The following is a 23989-nucleotide window of genomic DNA, read 5'->3' on the forward strand; positions in this document are numbered from 1 at the left end:
TTTATTCATGAGAGATGCAGAGAGAGAGGCAGAGATGCAGGCAGGGGGAGAAGCAGGTTCCATGCAGGGAGCCTGATGTGGGACTCGATCCCTGGACCCCAGGATCATGTCCTGGAGTCAAAGGCAGACGCTCAACCGCTGAGCCACCCAGGCATCCCATTACTATATTTATTATACAGTATTTCAAACTGATTAAAGTCACTGGGAATATTGTAGTTATTGTTTTATTTTTATTTTTTTTTTCATTTAAGACAGGAAATACTTTATTCAAACCCATCAGGGAAATGGAGAGCTTGGGTCTGTAACAAAGTGGTGTGTTTTAAAGCATAGTATAGTGACTGTATATGAACGTATATATACACTGCTACATACAAATTAACTGATCAGAACATAATTTTTCAATGTTTAACACAGAATAAGCTTCCTTGTAAAAGCAGGACCTTTGTGGCGTTTTTAACTTTAGCATACCTCTTCTTCTCCACCTGCTCCTTTGACAGAATCCACATTAACTTCCTCATAATCCTCAAGGGCGGCCATTTCCTCATGGGCCTCAAAAAACTTTCCTCCTCCATGACTTCACCCACATACCAGTGAGCAAAGGCATGCTTGGTGTGCATCAGGGCAAACTTGTGGTTCAGGCAGGCCCAGGCCTCAGCAGTGGCAGCAGTGTTGCTCACCATGCACACAACTCACTGTACTTTGCCCAGGTCTCCACCAGATACATGGTGGGAGGTTGGTAATTAACACCAATTTCGAGGCCTGTAGAGCACCAGTCCACAAACTATATGGCCTTGATGGTAGCCACAGCAGCACTGACATCTTTGGGAACCACATCACCACAGCACAACAAGCAGCAAGCCATGTGTTTGCCATGTTGAGGGTCACATTTCACCATCTTGCTCAAAGCATCCATTGGTGATCTCTGCTACAGAGAGCTATTCATGGTAGGCTTTCTCAGCAGAGATGACAGGAGCATATGTGGCCAGAGGGAAGTGTATACAAGGATAGGCCCCCAGGTTGGTATGGAGTACTGTCAGACAAATATTCATGGCTCCATCAAATCTGAGGAAAGCAGTGATGGAGGACATAATTTGACCTATCAACCTATTTAGGTTAGGGTAGGTTGGGCATTCAATATGGCACAATCACAGTGCTCCAGGGTGGTGTGAGTAGTAAGGATGGAGTTGTAGAGCTCAACTACAGCTGTGGGAACCTGGGGGCCTGGGTAAATGAAGAATTCCAGTCTGGGCTTGCTCCATGATTGACAGGGGGGTGAACTCAGAACTAGTTCCCCCTGCAAAGTTATGGAAAACCAAGAATCCCTGAAAACCTGTGCACTGGTTGGCTAGTTTCTGAATTCAGTCCAAGACAAAGTCAAAGATCTCCTTGTTGATTGTGTAGTGCCCTCTGGCATAGTTATTGGCAGTATCTTCCTTGCCCATGATGAGCTGCCCAGGGTGGAAAAGCTGGGGGTAGGTGTCAGTGCGAACTTCATCAGTGACCGTGGATTCCAGATCTGTAAACACTGCCCTGGGCACGTGTGTACCAGCACCTGTCTCACTGAAGAGGATATTGAAGGAGTCATCTCCTTCCCCAGTGGTCTTCTCACTTGACATCTGACCATTAGGCTGAATGCCATGTTCCAGGCACTAAAGCTTCCAACTGGCATTGCCAATCTGGACACCAGCCTGGAGATGGAGATGCATTCACACATGGTTGTTGTTTTGCCCCTGCCAAGGAGTTGGTGGTGAGGAAAAGGAGAGGTTGTTGCTTCTTACAGCATGACTCTCAGACAGTCGATGTAAGAGAACCTGCTAGAGAATATTTCCATGGAAAACTATCTTTCTTCTAACTTAAGGAATAAAATATTACAAATAAAATAAATCTCTTTATCATGATGGACACATTTCTTCCCTATGAAGATATATGATCACTATACTGATTTTGAGATTTATCATTCCCATACAAGTTTTATATAGTTCATATATATCCTATCTTTGTATTTCTACTGACACAAAATTGTTCTGTCAATATACATTAATTGCAAAACACTCTAAGTATATTTTTACAGGTCTCTTTATTCCCTAACCTCTATGATTGTTGTGTTAATCCATATTGATAATGTATATGTGGTACATTGATCACTAGATGATTGCTATCGTATTCTATTTTATATGAATACACCATGCTTTGCGGAATGCTCTGTGGATGAATATTGTTGTGCAATGATTATACATGGTGTGTATTTATAATTTTAAAAACAAATGAAAAAAAATAAAAACAAATGAACAGTTTATACTTGTTGAATTAATTAGAACTAGATAATCTGTTATTGTTAATGTGTTAAGCATCATCTTTTCCAATAAAACCTGCCTCCTATATATAGATTAGGATAATGAATACATATCTAGAAACTCATTGCAAAACCCAAGGTCACACAGATTTTCTCCAGATATTTTATAGCTTTACATTTTATTTTAAGGTTTATTATCTACTTTGAATTAATTTTCATTTTTTAAAATTCATTTTTGTATAAGGTGTGAGATGGGGCCTGAAACATTTTGCATTCAGAAAGCCAGTTATTCCACTACCATTAGCTTAAGAGATTCAGATTCTTCATTGAATTACCTTTGCATTTTTATAATGAATAAAGTCACTCTGTTGGTGTGGATTATTTTGGGTCTTTATTCTGTTCCATTGATCTATGTATTTATCCTTTCACTAATACAGCCCTGTCTTCATAGAGTATTTTATAGTAAACACTAAAATATGGTAGTATGGGTCTTCCAACTTTGTTCTTTTTCAGAATTGTTTGGAGGTATTATAGTTCCTTTTTCTTCTGAATAAAATTTGAATCCACCTTGCAATGTCTTTGATTTTTCCGGGGGTATTTCTCCTTCAGGAGCAGACAATTACCTTCTCGTAGCATCTTTACATAGTCTTTATGTACATATCCTGTCTCTCCTTTTAATATTTGAAGTCCTGTTGAATTAGGACACCAATTTTATTACCTCATCTGTCTTACTACTTAAAGACCCTGTTTCCAAATGTAATCATATTAGAGGTTAGGGTTTCAACGTATGAATTTTGGGGAGACATAGTTTAGTCCATAATAGTGAGATAATATTCAGTCTCCCACCAATAAGTAAGATGTTAGCTATACATTTTTAGGAAATCCACTTTATTAGGTAGAACAAGGAAAACATTCTAATTTTCCTAAGAGACTTTTATCAGGAGTGGTTGCCGAATATAGTTGAATAACTTTTCTTCATCTATTGGAATGATCAAACAGCATTTCTTATTTTTCTGTTAATGTGGTGAATTTTACAGGTTGATTTTTGCATGTTGAACAACTTTTGTATTTCTAGGATGAACTCTATTTATTCAGAATGTATTATCATTTTATAAATTACCGGATTCAATTGGATAATATATCTTGAGGACACTTACAGCTGTGTTCATGAAGGATATTGGTCTACAGATTCCCTTCTTCCAGTGTTTTTATCTGGTTTTGATGTTTCATACTCCCCCTGTACAGTAGTTCTAAGAACCTCCACGTAATAGTATCCAATGACTAAAGCAGACCTCTCTCTCTTAGTAACTTGCAGCTAACTAAGAAAACAGATCAGCACTGAAGGATGCCATCTGTGATTAGGTTACAGAAGATTATGGCGTCCATGATGCTAACAGACTCACTTATTCCTTATTTTGGTGAAGCAGACTGTCATGTGGGAGAGTCACATTTCACAAGCACTAAGGGTGGCCTCTAATAATTCTTTTTTCGGGGGGCCTCTAATAATTCTAATGAAAATCTTATTGTCAATTTTACAAGTTGACAATAAAGGGGAAAATAAATAGGGAAGGAAAAGTTAATAAAATCCTGAAGAATCATGATGGGGTGCCTGGGTGACTCTTTGAGTTAAGCAGGCCGACTCTTGATTTCAGCTTAGGTCAAGATCTCAGGGTCCTGGGATCAGCAGGCCCTGTGCTCAGTGGGGAGTCTACTTGAGGATTCTCTCTCTCCCTCTCCCTCTGCCCCTTCCACCACTTTCGCACATGTACATGCACGCTCGCTCTCTCTCTAAAATAAATCTTTAAAAATATATATTCATGGCAGTCACACTTTGAAAAATATGAAAGAGATACAAATTTATGAATATATAAATTTAACATATAATAAGTTTAGCTTTTTGAATTATTGATTGGACAATAGTGATAAACAGTGCTTTTTATTTAACCCATTGCCTAAACAATTTAAACAATTTCAAAAGCTTCATATAATAGTAACATACTTATAGATCAAACCTAAAAAATACATTAAAAAGAGTAATGGTGGTGTCTTGGGAAAGTTTTCTTGGTGTGACACCAAGCAAAAATTGTCAGATTATAAACTCTCACTGGAGAATAGTTTCCATTTAAAAAAAATAAAAGAAGAAGAAGAAGAAGCAGCTACATGTCAAATTTATGTGATTATTTTTCATACATGTTAAAAGAAAATAATGTTCATAGCCAACAAATCAATAACAAAAAGCAGAATATGGCTGCAAAGATATGAAAAGGCAACTTAAAGCAGAAGAAAAAATGGTAAATAAACATGGGTAAAGAAGTGAACTGTGATGAAAAATAGAGACATTAAAATCATAGCATTCATTTTATATATGTTTGAGTATCATTTAGAAAATATTAAAAAATATATTGCTAAATATCAATAATGAGTGGAAAATACACTAACAAACTTGATGAGATTTCTCATTGCTAACATATGCTTTAAGGGGAATTTGGCAATATCTATCTATTTATGGAATGCACATAAACTGCAATTTCATGATTAAAATGTGTCCTATGTAAGTACAAGTATTTCTCTTGAGTCACACAGATTAATATAGATCATACTCTGAATGAATAATTAATGTCATAATTTTTAATAATAAACTCTAATAATCTAGTTGATTTAATTAATTGTATTTTCACATATTGGAATACTATGTAGTAAAAATAATAGTTGTAAAATCACATGCCCTTGCATGTGTGTGTACATAATAGGAAATATTGTAGAAACATACCATGAACATTATTGAGAACTTATTTTGGCAGTAGTGTTTTTGCTGGGGAATTCCACTTTATATTATACCTTTTATATTTTATTAAATATTGGTAAAGTTTTTTAAAGTTTTATTTTGTGGTAATTGTGTTTTATATCTTATATTATGAGAATATGGAAAGTGTTTATGAAGCAGTGTTTACTGACTATAGAGAGGTGGCCATTATATTTCCACTATGGGTTTGTAAAATACGTATATAGCGTATAAGTATAAAAACAGTTAGTTTAATCTTACATGTTGCCCTAATTCCGTAGATCACTAAAGCAGGTACTTCTAATATATAGAAGTGTCTATTTCTGAAAATAACAATTTAACCCAGTTCCATTCATATATAGTATCCCCTTCTTTCTTTCTTTCTATTCAATTCCTTTTGGGTCCCATTGAATTCTCAGAATATTTATGCAAATATAACTCCATTTATTACCACATCTTTTATCTAAAATTACTGGATGTTCCTTTGGAAGCCATCACTTACACATTTGCTCAATTACCCATAGTACCAGGGCCACTATTATGTAATGAATACTTCCCTAATATTTGCTTAAAACAACTTTTATTTTCTGGTGGCTTAATTAGTGATTTCTTGTAAACCCTACTGATGGTTATCCAGCTAAGCACTAAAAATATAATATAGTTGGTTAATGCACAGAATTATTGGAGAAAAATAATCAAATTGAGGGTTAGGAATTTAGATAAAGTATTAAAGTCAGATCTCTACTTTATCAATTACTAATTAATAAGTAAGCTTATTGATAATTAATAAGTAAGGAAAATACAAGTCACATTCTATCAGAATAATTCACAGGAATGTGACTACGTATATACAAAATATTACTATATTAAAAATTTTTTGTAGAAAAGGACAAAGCTAAATTTACATAGTTATTTTCATAACACAACTTTTCCTTTGAGTCCTCTCATCAATTAGGACAAACATATATTGTTAAACCAGTTTTATAAACCGATGGCTTAGAGTTCATGTAGTTTTAATTTCCAGCTCCTTCATTTATTTCTGAAATAATTCTCTTTTTCCTCTCCTAATCCTCTTCTCTCTTATATCTATTTTCTATGGTCTCTTATACTAACTATTATAAATAAAGAGAAGGAGACTGAAACAGTTATGTGCCTTATCAAAGGTCATAGACTTCAGTATGTGACAGAAATAAAGTGTAAATCCAAGGATGGCTAACTATGAAATTAGCAACTCATCTGATATTCAGGAAAGACTGATTATGGACAATATTCATCTACTTATTTGGGAAATAATTAGGCCATTGGAGAAATATTAGGCTATTTTTTCAGGCAAAATTTTTATATTTTCTGTTTGTTTGAAATAATTGGAATATAGCAGTGGCTACACAGATCCAAAAATACATACATTTGATATGTTTTTAGTTCTCATATTTAGGAAATATTTCATCACATTATGTTTAACATATTAGAAGCACTGTTGTTAAATGTCTCAAATAGGAATCTTAAAAAAAAATGTTATAGTACCTGGAGTATCTAAGATACTTGCTAGTAACACTTTGTAAATTATTACACTTATTCATTAAGTAGTTTTAAAGTGCTTTTCCTTTTTTTCCTATAAAACCCATTTACAAATCCATTTTATAAAAATAAGGTTTTATGACTATTAAATCACTTTACTCTTATAACAGATTTAAAGGGTAGTCAGTAAAAGCATTATTTTCTAATAAAATTATCATTTAGTGCTCTTAAATTTCCATTTTTAATACCTATTGGTCCTGGCACCAAAATGCCAGTCATTGGATGCCCCATCCTCTTCTGTAACATCCCTGCTAAACTGTTAGCCAATCAGAACTTAGAAGAGTACCCAAGACAAAAGAAAGAAACACACAAAGCCTTTACATCTCACAAACAATGATTCAATCTTTATTTCATAGATTCTGTGGCTCATAATTTCTTTTTTGATTTCTGAAATTATCCAGGGGCAATAGTGTAGGTAGATCTATTTCCAACTTGCACGACCTGTGGTCTCTTATTCTAACTTTGGCCTGTTGATGATTTGCAAGATTGTTTTATGCTGTATGCTATTAATAAAAAAATAAAATTATAGTTGTATGAAGGGCTATGATGAAAGTAGAGAAAAATTGCATTATATTTTTAGGTATTTGAAAACATTCCCTAGGAGTAATTCTCTGTTTAGTCAAGCTGGAAAGATCTTTTTCACTCCACAGTATTTTTTACCATAAGATACTGTGTGGCCAGGAATCATTTCCCTAATACCTATCTTACTAAAAATCAAATGCATAAGCAAACCTTAATGGAAGATGCATATAATAGATCAAAAATAATAATAATAAAACAAAAATAGAACATTTCTATTTTCTTCTGGTGTTTAAAATACCAGAAGTAAAATGATATACCTGTCTAGTTAACTTAATTCTTCTCCATATCTTTAGATAGCATTTTCAAACTATTTCTAGGTTTATGTTTTGCACCTGCATGTAAATCACACTGTTATTCACCTGAACAGCTTCTTTTGGATGGCTTCCCAGATTGGAACCATTTATACACAAAATGTTTTTTTGGCAGGAGAAGTTCTATGTGAAGTAAATAGTCTTGATTGGTCGGTACATAAAACCCACAAATATACAGTTAGAAGGGAAGAGTTGGTACTGTAATTGTCCAAAAAGCAGTGCTTGGCATTTGCAGAATGAAGTATTTTTATTGGATCTCTCTATACTAAGAAAAAGACAACATTGTAGTTTTCATTTGGTAAATGGAATAAATCCAACCTTGTAATTTTCCATTCACTTGGAGATTCTTGCTGCCATTAGAGTGATACTCCAAATTGATTTGTATGACTACAGCTGAACCTTACCAGGCTTTAGAAAAAAAAAAAGTACTTATTGATTCTGCTTTGTATTTATATATTTATGAATATACTGAGGGTTTTGTTTTTTTCAGTATAAGTGAGAAAGGTCATAGAAATGATTAAGCTACTAATAAAGAATCTTCATATATGTTACACATTACAGTTAAGGATAAAGTTTTCAAACTGCATGCATTTAAATTCTTGCTCAAAAGGTAGAGTTTTGTGTTCAAGAGCAACTTATATGATCTCAATAGAATTCATATTCATCCTTTGTAACAAGCAAAAATACAGAACATGCCTAAATGTATGTATGAGAAGAAAATGAGGCAATTATGGAAAGACCTAATAAATTATCAACAATTTGTGTTGCTGATTGTAGTAGTAGTTACATGTTAAAATTATTTTTTAACATTTTTATATTCACATAAATCTTTTGAAGTTCTCTTTATAATTTTATATATTTAATTGTATAGATAAAGAAACTACAATTCAGGAACATTTAGTGACTCCTTACTTGTCAAGTAGAAGAAGCACCCAAAAAACTACAAGTTCTTTTTTCTCCTATACCTTAGGATATGGATAAATGTTCAACATTTCATCCATTGCCCATCTTTCTTCCAAAAACAAAAACAAAAACAAAAAAACAAAAACAGTAACAGAAAAACAAAACCCCCAAACCCACCACACTTTTTTTCAGGATCTTGCCATTCCTTAGTTTATCACTGTGAGCATCAGTTATGATTCTTTAGTCTTACAGTAGGACTGAACTTTTTAATGTGTCCTTTATTTTTTTGGTATGTTTTTCAAGTTTCACGTCATATATTATAATATGCTTAAGCTTAAATATGTTATTTAATCACATCTTTTCCATGAATTTAACATTTATATATTTTATTTATATAAGAATCTATTTTAATAACCAACAAATTTGTGGTTATTTGAACTTGACAGAGTAATAGGTAAAGGTGAGAAACATTGGACAAATTTAACTTATTAAGACATTGATAGTATACAATACTGAAAACAAAGGAGTCTCTCATATAGTAAGTCACAAATAAAGAAAATAATACTAAAATTGGCTTTTTTCTACAAACATATCTATTAGTTTTTATCATAAAAAGCAAGTTAGTAAGCCTTAAGAAAATGGAAACATATTGTCAGTAGAAAGCTTATTTGAATATTAATTTGAAAGGAATTTTTCTAAAACCTATTTGTGCCCACTAAAAATTTTGCACACTAAAAGTAAGCTTATTTTCAATATTTTCCAGTATTGGATATATATTATTAACTTGCCAAGCTTAATTTAAACTACTCATTTACTTATTCAACACATATTTAAGTTCATGCTATGGTTATGACAAAATAAACACAGCTGTGGCCAAGAGCTTACAGTTTACTTGAGAAGATATCTATCATGATGGTTATTACTGTGTGTGTTAACATGATTGAGCTGAAAGATGCCCAGATAGCTGGTAAACAAGTTATTTCTGGGCATATTTGTGAGGGTATCTCTAGAAGAGATTAGCATTTGAATCAGTAAACTGAGCAAAGGTTTCCTTCACCAATGCCTATAGGCATCATCCAGTTCATGTAGAGTCTGAATTGAATGAAAAGGTAGAGGAAGGGGAAATGTGCTCCTTGTGAGCTTAGTATTTAATGAAAAATGCTAATCTGCAAATACAAGGGGTTCAACAGACCCCAAGTAGGTAAACTCAAAAGACACTCTTAATTAGTCACATTATACTCAAACTATTGAGAGATTAAGGTACATTCTTGAAAATAAGAGAAAGATGATTGATTCCTCAGATTGAAAATATACTCAATAAAATTAAAGGTGACTTACCAGAACTAATGAAGGCCAGGAGTGATAGATGGCATATTACAATAACTGAAGGAAACAGACTGCCAGTCAAGAATTTTATGTCCAGCAAAATTGTATGTCATAACTGAAGGAGACTTTTATGTAATTCCTAGATACACTATTGAACAATATGATAAACCTCTTAGACCTAAAATGTCTATAGAACACTCTTCCCAGCAATGGCACAAGACACATTTTTTGCAAGTACGTATGAAACATTCCCTGGATCATAGTTTAGGCCACGAGACAAACCTTGGTAAATTAAAAAAAAAAAAAAAAGTGAAAACACACAAAGTATATTTTCCAAACATAGCATACTTAAACAAAAATAAATAGCAGAAGTTAAGTTGGGAAATACACAAATATATGGAAATTAAAGAACAAGTTCCTAAATAAGAATGAATCAAGGAAGAAATAACAAGATATTCAGAAAATAGAGCTTTGTTTTTAGATGAGTAAGAACCACTTGTGTGCATTCTCTCTATCTCTCTTCTCTCAAGTTTTTTTTTTTTCAAATAAATTCTTTAAAAGAAGAAAATATTTGGGATGCTTGGGTGGTTCACCAGTTGAGTGTCTGCCTTCAGTTCAAGGTGTGATGCCAAGATCTGAGATTGAGTCCAGCATTGGGCTCCTTGCAGGGAGCCTGCTTCTTCCTCTGCCTATGTCTCTGTCTCTCTCTCTCTCTCTGTGTCTCTCATGAATAAATGTAAACTTTAAAAAATATATTTAAGGCTCCCAGTGCTTCCCCATTGAGAATGATATTTGCTGTGGGCTTTTCATAGATGGCTTTTAAGATGTTGAGGAATGTTCCCTCACTCCCTACACTCTGAAGAGTTTTGATCAGGAATGTATTTTGTCAAACGCTTTCTCTGCATCTATTGAGAGGATCATATGGTTCTTGATTTTTCTCTTGCTGATATGATGAATCACATTGATTGTTTTATGAGTGTTGAACCAACCTTGCATCCCGGGAATAAATCCTACTTGGTCATGGAGCCTTTCCCCTAAGATCAGGAACAAGACAGGGATGTCCACTCTCACCACTGCTATTCAACATAATACTAGAAGTCCTCACCTCAGCAATCAGACAACAAAAAGACATTAAAGGCATTCAAAATGGCAAAGAAGAAGTCAAACTCTCCCTCTTCGCCAGTGACATGATACTCTACATAGAAAACCCAGAAGCCTCCACCCCAAGAATGCTAGAACTCATACAGCAATTTGGCACTGTGGCAGGATACAAAATCAATGCCCAGAAGTCAGTGGCATTTCTATACACTAACAATGAGACTGAAGAAAGAGAAATTAAGGAGTCAATGCCATTTAGAATAGCACCCAAAAGCATAAGATACCTAGGAATAAACCTAACCAAAGAGGTAAAGGATCTATATCTTAAAAACTAGAGAACACTTCTGAAAGAAATTGAGGAAGACACAAAGAGACGGAAAAATATTCCATGCTCATAGATTGGCAAAATTAATATTGTGAAAATGTCAATGTTACCCAGGGCAATTTACACGTTTAATGCAATCCCTATCAAAATACCATGGACTTTCTTCAGAGAGCTAGAACAAATTATTTTAAGATTTGTGTGGAGTCAGAAAAGACCCTGAATAGCCAGGGGAATTTTAAAAAAAGAAAACCATAGCTGGGGGCATCACAATGCCAGATTTCAGGTTGTACTACAAAGCTGTGGTCACCGAGACAGGGTGGTACTGGCACAAAAACAGACACATAGATCAATGGAACAGAATAGAGAATGCAGAAGTGGACCCTGAACTTTATGGTCAACTAATATTCGATAAAGGAGGAAAGACTATCCACTGGAAGAAAGACAGTCTCTTCAATAAATGGTGCTGGGAAAATTGGACATCCACATGCAGAAGAATGAAGCTAGACCACTCTCTTTCACTATACACAAAGATAAACTCAAAATGGATGAAAGATCTTAATGTGAGACAAAATTCCATCAACATCCTAGAGGAGAACACAGGCAACACCCTTTTTGAACTCGGCCACAGTAACTTCTTGCAAGATACATCCACGAAGGCAAAAGAAACAAAAGCAAAAATGAACTATCAGGACTTCATCAAGATAAGAAGCTTTTGCACAGCAAAAGATACAGTCAACAAAACTAAAAGACAACCTACAGAATGGGTGACGATATTTGCAAATGACCTATCAGATAAAGGGCTAGTATCCAAGATCTATAAAGAACTTATTAAATAAACTCAACAGCAAAGAAACAAACAATCCAATCATGAAATGGGCAAAAGACATGAAGAGAAATCTCACAGAGGAAGACATGGACATGGCCAACATGCACATGAGAAAATGCTCTGCATCACTTGCCATTAGGGAAATACAAATCAAAACCACAATGAGATCCCACCTCACACCAGTGAGAATGGGGAAAATTAACAAGGCAGGAAACCACAAATGTTGGAGAGGATGCGGAGAAAAGGGAACCCTCTTACACTGTTGGTGGGAATGTGAACTGGCACAGCCACTCTGGAAAACTCTGTGGAGGCTCCTCAAAGAGTTAAAAATAGATTTGCCCTACGACCCAGCAATTGCACTGTTGGGGATTTACCCCAAAGATACAGATGCAAAGAAACGCCAGGACACCTGCACCCTGATGTTTCTAGCAGCAATGTCCACAATAGCCAAACTGTGGAAGGAGCCTCGGTGTCCATTGAAAGATGAATGGATAAAGATGTAGTTAATGTATACAGTGGTATATTACTCAGCCATTAGAAATGACAAATACCCACCATTTGCTTCGATGTGGATGGAGCTGGAGGGTATTATGCTGAGTGAAATAAGTCAATCGGAGTAGGACAAACATTATATGGTCTCATTCATTTGGGGGAATATAAATAATAGTGAAAGGGAATAGAGGGGAAGGGAGAAGAAATGTGTAGGAAATAGCAGAAAGCGAGACAGAACATAAAGACTCCTGACTCTGGGAAACGAACTAGGGGTGGTAGAAGGGGAGGAGGGCGGGGGGTGGGGGTACTGGGTGGCAGGCACTGAGGGGGGCACTTGACGGGATGAGTACTGGGTGTTATTCTGTATGTTGGCAAAGTGAACACCAATAAAAATAAATTTATTATTAAAAAATAAAAATAAAAATATATATATATTTAAGAATAAGATAATAAAGGCAAGACTTTTTAAAGTTGTTATATATTTATGTGTTTGTTTGTTTATTTATTATTTATGAGAGAAAGAAAACAGACAGGGAGAAAGAAGGGGCAGAGGGAAAAGGAGAAGTAGACTCCCCACTGAGCAGGGAGCCTGATGCCGGGCTCAATACCAGGACCCTGGGATCATGACCTGATCCTAAGGAAGACACTTCACCAACTGATCCACTCAGGAGCCCAAAATCAAGATTTTTAAACTAAAAACTATGAAACCTTGTTAAAAAAATGAAAGAAGCTCTAAATAGAGCATACCTGGTTTTATTATATTTCATTCTGTTTTATTTCACAGATGTTGTTGTTGTTTTTTTTACAAATTGAAGGTTCAACAATTCTATGAAGGAAGGAAGTGCAGATGTAGTGGAAATAGTAGGAAAACTAGAATTAGAAGTGGAGCTTGAAGATGTGAATGTCTCGCTGCAATCTCATGATAAAACTTTAATGGATGAAGAGTTTTTAGTGGTTGAGAAAACAAAGTGGTTTCTTGAGATGAAATCTATGGTAAAGATGTAATATTGAGATGATGACAAGGGTTTTGGAGCACTACACAAACTTACTTGATAAAACAAGGGCAGCATTTGAGAGGATTGTCTCCTATTTTGAGTTTTACTGTGGGTCACAATATTTACCAAACAGCATCACATGCCATAGAGAGATCTTTTGTGCAAGGTAGAGTCAATTATGCAGTGAGCTTTATTGTCAAATTTTAAGAAATTGTCACATATTGATTCCTAGACTCATGTTACCTACCAAAAAAGCAGGAAGAAATAAAAAATTTGAACAGAAAAAGTACCAGCAATGATATTGAATTAATAATTTTAAGACTCCTAAAAATCTGAAGTCCAGGTTCAGAGGGCTTCACAGGTGAATTCTTCCAAACATTTAAAGAAGAACTAATACTTATTCTTCTCAAACCATTCCAAAAAATACAAGAGGAAGGAAAACCTCCAAATTCATTCTATAAAGCTAGCATTTCCCTGATACCAGAATCAGATAAAAGACACTACAAAAAAAGAGAACTACGGGCCACTATCTGTCATGAAAATAGATGCAAAAATCCCCAACAAATTATTAGCAAACCAAATCCAACAACATATTAAAAATATAAAATGCCATGATCAAGTGGGATTTATTCCCAGGATACAAGGGTGGGTTCAATACTAGTAAAACAGTCAAGATGATACGTCACATCAGTAAGACAGGGTATAATAACCATATGGTCATTTCAACAGATTCAGAAAAAGTATTTGACAAATTACAACATCCATTCGTGATAAAAAAAAAAAAATCCTCTGTAAAGTGGATCTAGAGGGAACGTACCACAATATATGAAGGCCTTCTATGAAAAGCCAACAGTGAACATCATACTCAATGATGAAAAACAGAGATTTGCCTCAGGTAAGAAACAAGACAAGATTTTTCACTCTCACCACTGTTATTCAGCACTGTAGTGAAAGTCCTAGCCATAGCAATAAGACAAGAGAAAGGAATAAAATCATCCAAATTGGTAAAGAAGAAGTCAAGTTTCATTATTGGCAGATGACATGATGCTATATGTAAAATCCCTAAAGACTCCATTTAGTGTTCTCCACTAGAACACATAAATGAGTTCAATAAAGTATCAAGATACAAAAAAAATGCACAGATATATGTTGCATTCCTCTGTTTCTCTCTCCAGAAGAAAGGGAAATTAAGAAAATCCCATTTATAGTTGCACCAAAAAAAAAAATCTAGGAATAGACATAACCAAAGATATGAAGGACTATTACTCTGAAAACGATAAAACTCTGATGAAAGAAATAGAAGAGGACAAAAAGAAGTGGGAAAACATCCCATGCTCATGGATTGGAAGAACATATATTGTTAAAATATCTATACTACCCAAAGCAATCTACACATTTAAAGCAATTCTTATCAAAATGCCACAAGTATTATTTACAGAGCTAGAGCAAACGTCCTGAAAATTTGTATGGAACCACAAAAGACCCTGAATAGCCAGAGCAATCCTATATTAAAAATAAGTGTTAGAGGCATTACAATTCTGACTTCAAGTTATATTACAAAGCTGTAGTGATCAAGACAGTAAGGTTTCTGGCACAAAAACAGAAATAAGATCAATGGAACAGAATAGAAAAGCCAGAAATGAATGTACAACTGTATGGTCAATAAATCTTTGACAAAGCAGGAAAGACTACCCAATGGATAAAAGACAGTCTCTTCAATAAATTGTATTAGGAAAACTGGGCAGCCACATGCAAAAGAATGGAACCAGACCACTTTCTAGTGCCATACACAAAACTAAATTCAAAATGGATGAAAGATCTAAATGTGAGACAGGAAACCATCAAAATCCTAGAGGAGAACACAGGCAGGAACCTCTTTGATATGGGTCATAGCAACTTCTTACTAATTATGTCTCCTGAGGCAAAGGAAACAAAAGGAAAAATAAGATATTGGGACTTCACTGAACTAAAAAAGCTTCTGCCCTGTAAAGGAAACAATCAGCAAAAGTAAAAGGCAAATTTCAGAAAGGAAGAATATATTTGTAATGATATATCTGATAAAATATTTGTATTCCAAAATGTATAAAGAACTCAAACTCAAAACCCAAAAACAAATAATCCAGCTTAAAAACGGACAAAAGACGTGAAGAGACATTTTTCCAAAGAAGAGATCCAGATGGCTAACAGACATTTGAACAGTTGCTTCACATCAGCCATCATCAGGGAAATTGAAATCAAAACTACAATGGGATATCACCTCACATCTGTCAGAATGCCTAAGATCAACAACACAGGAAACAGCGGGTGTTGGCGAGGCTGTGGAGAAAGGGAAACCCTCTTGTACTGTTGGTGGGAATGCAAACTGGTACAGCTACTCTGGAAAAGGGCGTGGAGTTCTTTAAGAAGTTCAAAATATGCCAATGTACCCGAAGAATACAGAAATATTAATTCAAAAGCATACATGCACCCTGATGTTTAGAGCAGCATTATCTACAATAGCCAAATTATGGAAAGAGCCCAAATGCCCATCAGCTGATGAATGGATAAGGAAGTGGTGTATATATACACAATGGAATATCTTGTCATTTGCAACAACATGGAAGAAACTAGAGTATATTATGCTAAGCAAAATGAGTCAGGGAAAGACAAATGCCATGACTTCACTCATATGTAAAATTTAAGAAAGAAAACAGATGAACATGGAGGGAAAAGAGACATACCAAAAAACAGATTCTTAAACTATAGAGAACACACTGGGGGTTACTGCAGGGGAGGTGGGCAGCAGGATGAGTTAAATGGGTGATGGGTATTAAGGAGGGCACTTGTTGTGATGAGCACTGGGTGTTGTATATAAATGATGAATCACTAGGTTCTGCACTTGAAACTAATATTGCAATGTTTGTTAACTAACTGGAATTTAAATAAAAACTTGAGGAAAAAAAAGTCCCCATATTGCAGGGTTCCATTTACGTGAAATATCCCGAAGAGGCAAATTCATTGGCACAGGGGTAGGTCAGTGGTTACCAGTGGCTACGGGTAGTGGCACTGGAGAGTCCGCGATAATGGGCAAGGAGTTTCTCTTGGTCGTGATGAAAACTTTTTAAAATTAGATGCTGGTGGTGGTTGAACAACATTGTGAATATAGTAAAAACTACTGAATTGTACATTTCAAATGTGAATTTTTGAAATAGGAATTATACCTCACATATTCTTCTCAACTTTTAGTTTGCCAACACAATTTATTAATGAATGTTTTGATGAGTCAGGATTCTTCATATTAATATAATTCAATTTAGTGTTTTTTATCATCATGGTTATTTTACTGTTTTGGGTGCCATTTAAGAAACTGTTACCTATAGCATGATCAAATAGAGATGCTCCTATATTTTCTCCTAGAATCTTTAGAGATTCAGATTTTTAATTTAGGTCTACGACTCATTTTAAATTAATTTTATTTGAGACATGATGTAGGGTCAAGATGCCACATTTTTACGGAGACTTCTAATTATTTATTGATAAGATCACTTTTTACCTGTAATATCATGTTTATCACAAATGCAGTTGATACATATGTGCAGATCTATTTGATTATTTTTTTTCTATTCCGCTGTTATATTTGTTCATTCTCATGTCAATATCCCGGTACCTTACTTATAATAACTTTATAGTATTTCTTAAATATAATATTGTAAGTTCTCCAATTCTGCTATTTTCATTCAAGATGATCTCATCTTAAGTATACCACTTAACAAGTTCTTGCCATTTCAAAAAAGTTATGATTCATCTGCTTAAATTCACATTGCTTCTAATCTATAGATTAACTTGAAGAAACTTACATCTTAAAAGTATTGAGCTATCTAATTTTGTCTTCATAAAAGGCCAGAAAAATCCTAGCTTCATGAAATCGCTAGGCAGATCTTTCCTATTTTCTGAGTTTTTCTCTTTATATTTGATGTGAGTGTTATTTGTTTTAATCTGGTCTGATGCTTTTTATCTTTTATTTCACATTTGGGCCATTTACATAAAAATAAGTTATCATTTTGACCGGTGTAAGTCTGCCATTTAGTTATTTATCTTATTTGTTAATTCCATAGTTTTTCTGTTTTCCTACATTCTTTTGATCTAGAGCATTTTTGAAATTCCTTTTTAACTCCTTGATGCCTTATTGACTACACTTCTTTGTTTTAATTTTTAATGATTATTTAAGGTTTTACCACATGTATCTTTAACTTATCATAGCCTACTTTAGATATTAAGCACTTCATGTATGCTATTGCATCACCTAGGCTTTCTACTACTATCTTAAATATACGTGGTAAGATTGACCATCCTTGGCTTGTTCTTAACCTCAGTAAGAAATAATTGAATAATTCACTATTGAAAATTATATTTAATGTAGATTATTTTTGTATATGTTCTTCATCAGAAAATATGTCTCTTTAATTCCTAATTTGAGTCATTTTTTAAATCCAGAAAAAATGTTGAATTTTATCAAACATTTTGATATGCTTCATCAGAATAAATGATTGTATTTTTATCCTTTGCACTGTTTTGTGGAGACTTATACTCAATGATTTCTAAGTCTCAAATTAGCCTTGCAATCCACAAATAAACTTCAGTTATGATGTAGTATCCCTTTTCATATATTGATGGGTTTTATTGGTAATGTTGTTACTTAAAATTATTTAGTGTATGTTTGCAATTATCCTCTCTTGTAGCACTCTTAAAATTTTGGTGTTCAGTTTATTCTTGATTAATAAAAGCAGTTTGGAAATATTTTCATATTGTGTATTCTTCGAAATTTTTTTAAAGATTTTTATTTATTTATTCATGAGAGACACACAGAGGGGGGGCAGAGACACAGGCAGAGGGAGAAACAGGCTCCGTGCAGTGAGCCCGACATGGGACTCGATCCTGGGTCTCCAGGATCAGGCCCTGGGCTGAAGGCAGAGCTCAATCACTAAGCCACTGGGGCTGCCCTTGAAAGTTTTTTTTTTTTATGAATTGTTGGTATACAACCTTATTTAAGCAAGACCATCTATAGCTGGGGATTTCTTGTGCACAAGTATTTTAAATTATGAATTCAAGTTTTTTTAATATTCATAGATCCATTCCAGTACTGTAGTTCTGTTTCTGATAGTACTTGCAAATTTTATCAGGGAACTTATGATTCATTTAATCTTTAAAATTTAATTAGGATAAACCTTTCAGAATATCCTATTATTATCTTCTGGTATCTGTATTGTGTTAGTGATATCTATTTTAAAAAGAATATTGATATTGGTTACATGGGTTTTGCATTTTTATTTCTTTTAATGGCTTATCTAATTTATTAATTTATTTGGGGATACAATCTTAGCTTTCTTTATTTGAATGGTTTCTAGTTTACTTACTCCTGCTCTTATCTTTACTATTAAATTTCTTATATGTATTGTGATCTAGTTTAGTGCTCTTCACTTATGTCAATGCTTATATATTTGAAGATATGTTATTAGTGTAGGGGACATGATATGTTTTCATTAAGTGACTTCAGTCTTGGTTTTTTGTAGTATCTATTGCTTTTAAATATACTTGCTTGCTATTAATATAGTTAAGTATCCTTCTTTGGTTAGTTGTTTTTTTTTATTTTATTAAAGATTTTATTTATTTACTCATGAGAGACACACACAGAGAGAGAGAAGCAGAGACACAGGCAGAGGGAGAAGCAGGCTCCATGTAGGGAGCTCATCGTGGGATTCGATCCTGGGTCTCCAGGATTACATCCTGGGCTAAAGGTGGCACTAAACCGCTGAGCCACCCAGGATGCCCTAGTTTTTAGATGGCGTATCTATCTTTTCCATATTCTTTTTTCATCCTGTCTACGTTTGGTTGATTATTTCTTTAAATTTTAGAGTTGTCTTGTAAGCAGCACTGAATTGAGTCCTTCATCCAGTCTTTTAATCTCGGTCTTTTAACTAGACTATTTATTTTGATGCAATTATTATCATAATTAGGTTTAAGTCCAACAGTTTTCTATTGTTTTTCTCTTTGTTGAATCTGTAATTTTTTAATTTAATCTATCTCTTGGCATTTTTACATTAATCAACAATTTTTATTTCCCATTTTAGCATCTTATTATCATCTAAGAGAGAGTAATGGAAAAAGATGAAATTTATAGAGAGATAAAGTGTCTTATGATCTCCAAGTGGACCAGAGTACACCATGTACAATAAAATTAAATTTGCTCTATGGTTAAAAGTACATAGTGTCACTTTCAACAAGTTTAACAGTTAGTTATTAAGTGCAATCTGTGTTTCCATATTCTACTTTAATTGCATTATCTCTGCATATTGCAATCAAATAAATGGTTAAATATCATGATAAAGAATTATAAATATTTTAAATTATGATCCCTATAAGAAAGCCATTTGTCATGATAAGCACAAAAGCACACAAAGATTTAGCATTTGGCTATTTAAATGTCAAAATCTGAGCTTGGAAAGCTAAGTTATAGTTAAATATAGCACCACATTTTTAGTATTGACATAAATTTTATAGATGATCTAGTTAAATCTGTAACATTTGTAGAGAAATTTGAGATCTGTGGGGGAACTTTTTTTTTTGTTTCCAAGGATACATAGTTAGAAAGCAAACTTTGGCCTAAAATTCAAATCTTGTATTGGCCTAATTCTAGCCCATAGAAAATTTTCAGGTGGCATAACTCAGATATTGCTTTAAAAATATTTTGTTTTCTAATACAGAAACTTCTGACCAGGACAAAGTTACACAGTTTTTAAAAAAATGTCTTTTGAATCTTTCATGAAGTGCTGGGGATAGTTTTATATAAAAGCAAAACTTTAAAAATTTACTTTCATGATTCTTTGTTATGAGAAAATTAAGATATACCATATTTGTACTTCTAACTTTATACAAACATCAGAATACAGGCTAATTTTAAAGTTAAGAGGATCTGATTTTAAGTTATCTGTTTTAAATTTAGTTATTAAAAAAGAAGTCGAAGTATATTTCTGGTTATTTCCTAGGAGGTGTAGGAAACAAATTACAACATATTTTTAAAAGATTATAAGGATTTTTTTTTCATTCTTGAAATTCACATTTGCATTAGGTAAAAATGAAAAGTATATTTGAGGGACACCTGGGTGGCTCAGTGGTTTGATGTCTGCCTTCAGCTCAGGGCATGATCCCAGGGTCTTGGGATCGAGTCCCACATCAGACTCCCTATATGGAAACTGCTTCTCCTTCTGCCTAAGACTCTGCCTCTCCGTCTGTGTCTCTCATGAATAAATAAATAAAATCTTTAAAAAAAAGTATATTTGGGAATGTAGTGGGGAAAGATTCTATAAAAAATGTCTAATTTGTTTTGTGGTGAATATAAAACTCTAAATAAAACCAATGCATATGGTGACCTGGACAAGAAAATTCATTGTGATTTTTATTGCTGTGGTGATTACTAAAACTTGACCAGTTTTTTTTTTTAAAGATTTTATTTATTTATTCATGACACACACACACACACACACACACACACACACACACACAGGCAGAGAAACAGGCAGAGGGAGAAGCAGGCTCCATGCAGGGAGCCTGATGTGGGACCGGATCCCGGGACTCCAGGATTCCAGGATCACGCCCCAGGCTGAAGGCAGGCACTAAACCACTAGCCACCCAAGGATCCCTTTGACCAGTCAATATTAATTAATACTATCCTAAATCTAAACTGATCTATCCATAGGTTGGATTTTTCTATTAATATTATTGTGATACTATTTATGCTCTTTGATTACATTCTGTTTTTTTTTTTTTTTTGTCTTTTCTGTTTTCTTATCTAGGGGAGAAATACATAACATAAGCATATAGTGCTCTAAATGATTATTTCTAAATTAACATATTTTATTACATGTATGAAAATTTTTAACTTGTGGATTTAAAGAATTTTATGAAATTACTGCAAACAACAATGATATTCTTCAAAAATTCACAGATTTTTTTTAAATAAGATATAGATCTAAGCTTAATAATGTGCTGAGTTTGTGTTTTGCTTCTACACGCCTCCCAATTACAAACTGTTATATATGGATATAGGCATAAATATAGATGTAAATGTAGACAAAGTTGATAATATAGACTTAAATAGAGTTGTATGTATAAGTATAGATTTATATGAGATGGAAAAGTAAATAGAATTTGTTGGGTATTTATAGTTTACATGCCATTTGCTAAGAACTTCATATTCTTTTCTTCTTTTTTTTTTTTTTTTTCTTTTTAGAGAGAGAGCATGAGCAGAGGGGCAGGGACAGAAGGAGATGGAGAGAGATAATGTTAAGCAGGCTCCATGCCCAGCACAAAGCCAGGTGGGGGTTTGATCTCATGACCCTGAGGTCATGACCTTAGCCAAAATCAATAGATGCTTAACCAGCTGAGCCACTCAGGCACCCCTCATTTTTAAATATTTCTGAGAGGTTGGTAGTATTATTCTTATTTCCCCTAAGCAGACACTGAGTATCTCCAAGGGTTTAGAATGTCCAGTTCTAGCAAGAGAATGCTGGATCCAAGATTTATTTATTTATTTTTTTTAAAGATTTTATTTATTCATGAGAGACAGAGAGAGAGAGAGGCAGAGACACAGGCAGAGGGAGAAGCAGGCTCCACATTTTAATGTTCTTAATATTTTAACATTAAACACTAATATATGAATTTTTATATCCATAAAGAATAGGAATGTGTATATATATATGTATATATATAATTATACAAATATATGGCATATATGGTAAAAAGATGGGAAACCTCAAAATTATGGTGAAGACTCAAAGGGCAAATACCTCCATCTTCTAATATTTGAAGAGTTTAAAAGAAAGCCATATTCATGTAATTTGTTGTGTCAGAAGCAAAATTTGGACTAAGAAGTAGAATTTTAGGATCATTACATGGAAATTTTTCTAAAATCAAGCTATATCCAAAAATGGAATAAAATATCTTGGAAATAAATAAGCCTTCAAAAGTGGAATAATATGGGCAGCCCGGGTGGCTCAGCGGTTTAGTGACGCCTTCAGCCCAGGACGTGATCCTGACACCCAGGATTGAGTCCCACATTGGGCTCCCTGCAGGGAGCCTGTTTCTCCCTCTACCTGTGTCTCTGTCTCTGTCTTTGTCTCTCTCTCTCTCTCTCTCTCTCTCTGTGTCTCTCATGAATAAATAAATAAAATCTTTTTTAAAAAGTGGAGTAATATAATTATAGATTAAATATACAATATTTAGGGGTATTACGTAGCAGTTTAATATAGCAGTAAGGAGATTAGATTAGATGTTCTATAAAGAATGTATTTAAAGATTTAGCTGCTTGCTTTAAAGATTCTAATTTTTTACAAGTAATATTAAGGTTTTTGTTTAATATGGCATTATTGAGGAAATAAAATATTTTAATTTTTATTATTCATAACATTTGCTTTACTGTTCTTTAAATGTCGTTTGGAGCCAAATACTATGTGCTTTCATGAATTTCATTGTCCAGACAGGACTATAATGTATGTGTGTGTGTGCGTGCATGTGTGTGTATGTGTGTGTGTGTGTGTGTGTCTGTAGAGCCTTGAATCAAAATCTCCTGTAATATTGCTACAGACATTCAACTAAGGAATGAAAAATTTTGTAAACCCTACTCCCTTGATTGAATCAGTTCTTCAAAATTCTCATTACCACTACCTCTCAAAAACACCTCTTTGTACTTTTTTTTTTTTAAGATTTATTTAGTTATTTATTTTAGAGAGAGAGCATGTATGAGTTACTCGGGGGAGGGCTGAGGGAGAGAATCTTTAATTCCCACTGAGCTGGATTCCACAATCCATGAGATCATGACCCCAGCCAAACCCAAGAGTCAGATGCAGAAGTGACTGAGCCACACACTCACACTTACAGATGGAACTAGCCATCTGCCTGGATGTGATGAATAATGTGTTCACATATGACTTTGAAAGAATTGCTTAAAGGAATTACTTATTACTGAATAGAGAACACTCTTTTTTTTTTTTTCATTTCATAAATAGGTTGACAGCTACGTCAGTTTAGGAGCAATCTTGTATCATGCTTTGGCATTCCCTTTCAATGACATCCTACCAAAAATGAGGCACAGAACTGATTGGTTTGATCCTTTTCAGCTTTAAGCAAGGACCCACATGAATAGCTGGAGTTTTCTCACCTCTAGACTTTTTTAGGCCTGAAATTTTTACTTCCTAACTAAATATAATTGTCTCAGTTTTTATTGTTTTTACTTCATATTATTCTAAGGCTGATAACTTCTTGAACTTCTTACAGTCATTATTATTTGGAAGATAAAATGAGCATTCAGTTTAGTGTATGGTACATAGACCCACTGAGAATGTATGTGATATCAATTGATCCTACTTTCTTCCAAACATATTTGAAGAGTAAGATGGAGTTTCTACTTGACTCCAATAAATTATAAATAGATGGCACTGTTTTCA

General features: G+C 34.0%; 1 pseudogene; it reads right to left on the reverse strand.

The window, feature by feature from the left end:
* Positions 1 to 459: 459 nt before the first annotated feature.
* Positions 460 to 1714, reverse strand: LOC121486579 (annotated as a pseudogene).
* Between the last annotated feature and the right edge of the window lie 22275 nt (positions 1715 to 23989).

This window comes from Vulpes lagopus, chromosome 3, assembly GCF_018345385.1.
Source record: "Vulpes lagopus strain Blue_001 chromosome 3, ASM1834538v1, whole genome shotgun sequence".
Classification (NCBI taxonomy): Eukaryota; Metazoa; Chordata; class Mammalia; order Carnivora; family Canidae; genus Vulpes; species Vulpes lagopus.